Source organism: Salmo salar, chromosome ssa07 (assembly GCF_905237065.1).
Source record: "Salmo salar chromosome ssa07, Ssal_v3.1, whole genome shotgun sequence".
NCBI classification, from domain to species: Eukaryota; Metazoa; Chordata; class Actinopteri; order Salmoniformes; family Salmonidae; genus Salmo; species Salmo salar.
This window is the reverse complement of record NC_059448.1, coordinates 27,790,276-27,792,145: the sequence shown is the minus strand read 5'-3', so window position 1 is coordinate 27,792,145 and position 1,870 is coordinate 27,790,276.

The window sequence follows — 1,870 nt, the reverse complement described above, 5'->3', positions numbered from 1 at the left end:
CATGAATTGCATTGATGGATTATTTCAGTGAATCAAAAACTCCTCATTTGATATTCTCAGCTCAAGTAACCATGCATGCTTGATAAGTAGTAACCTTGCCTGAGACCTGAAGACTTGTTAGCTCCCAAAGCATTTTAGCTCCCCAAGCTAAAAGGTTTTAGCTCAGCTGGCTAACACTCGTATTTGAACTAGCGCTCTGCTACCTGACCCAAGCCCGATGGGGCCTACATCGGGTTAGACAGGAGAGATTTTTTTCACAAAAAATAATAATGCTCCTTGAGTTGTTGGAGTTTAAAGTGATGACAAGTAGCTAGCTAACTGCTCTCTCATGTCTCGTTATTGAGCAGCGCAGCCCAAGCAGAGCTGTTGCTATGGATACTCACAGACCCAGACCCGATATGAGCAGAGCGCATGCAGGAGCGAGACAGAGATGAGCAGCTAATGGACTTTACTAACGGCGGAAGTTATTTCTGATATTCCGGCTTTCGGGCAGGGCCCGAGCCTTCAATTTGTCAGAAGCAGTCGGGCCTGGGTAGGGTAGGGCCTGAAGGTCTCGGGCATTGGTAGGGCTCGGGCTTAAAATTCATGCCCATGCAGGGCTCTAATTTGAACTCGTGGGTCACATTAGTCGTTTTTTACGATCACATAACATTTAATATTGTTAGTCCTTTTATATACTCGTATTTTCTCATACCTATCAGTTGGGCATTCAACATTCATTCCAATCAAAATCAGATTACATCCTTCTAAACTCACTAACCTCCCAGAATGTCCAGATATTGTTTCTTTAAGCAGGGGGTTTGGTCATATAAATAGACATGGTTTTAAAAATAGCTTTTGGGCACCGCTGGCTTCTAAAATTAGCTATGTATTCTTAAGGAGGGACCGGTCGAGGTTCATCCATCTATGGGTCCGAACAAAGTTTGAAAACCCCAAAGATCCATTCTTATCATCACAGCATCTAAGCTAAAAATGTACTGATATTGTTTTCTTATGCAGGAGCTCGAGTCATGAATAGTTATGGGGCACACAGAATTCTACATTTGGCTATGTCCTCTTAAGAAGGGCGACCAATGTTTAGTTCATCCATCTATGGGTCTGAACAAAGTTTGAAAACCTCAAAGATTTCCCCAGTTTTGTGTTGTTAGTGTAGTGGTGGGTTAGCCTGGCGACACATGCACGCAACACACGCAAGCGTACACACGCATGTACGTCGTCTGGGAAATAAATGTTCATTATTCCACACTACAACCCTTGTCCTCCAACCTCTGGCCCTTCAAATTAAGCTTACATAAGGATGTGGAGGACATATTTTGTCCCATATTTTACAGTGTGTGTGTCAGTGTGTTGTAACATTCACTTAATCTCGGAAAGAATTGATCCTACATGTTTATGTTGCCGTTTCTCAGTGTATTTCAAACTTTCAAATCAGATAAGGGGTATTTATGTAGTAAAAGTGTGTTTAGGAGATTGCCGTGTAAGATATGTATATAATACCAGAGCGCCATTGAGAAAAGGGTTAGTCAGTCTCCAAACTTTTCTAGCATGAGCGTGATGTTGTGAGCTACTCATTTTTTTCTAACTTTCTAATAGGCTAGTTCTTCTCTTCTCCTCTCCCCTACAACTCTTCCTCCAGGTCCTTAGTGAACAAGAGTGTCATAGGGTGCAGACCAAAACGCAGCGGGGAAATGTACACTCATCTTTTTATTGAGTGAAGAAGGAAAACACAAACAACATATACAAACAAACTGGACAGTCTTGTCAGGCAAACAGCTAAACAAGAACAATCTCCCACAAAAACCCATGAAAAACAAACTCTTAATTATATGACCCTCAATCAGAGGCAACAATAACCAGCTGCCTCCAATTG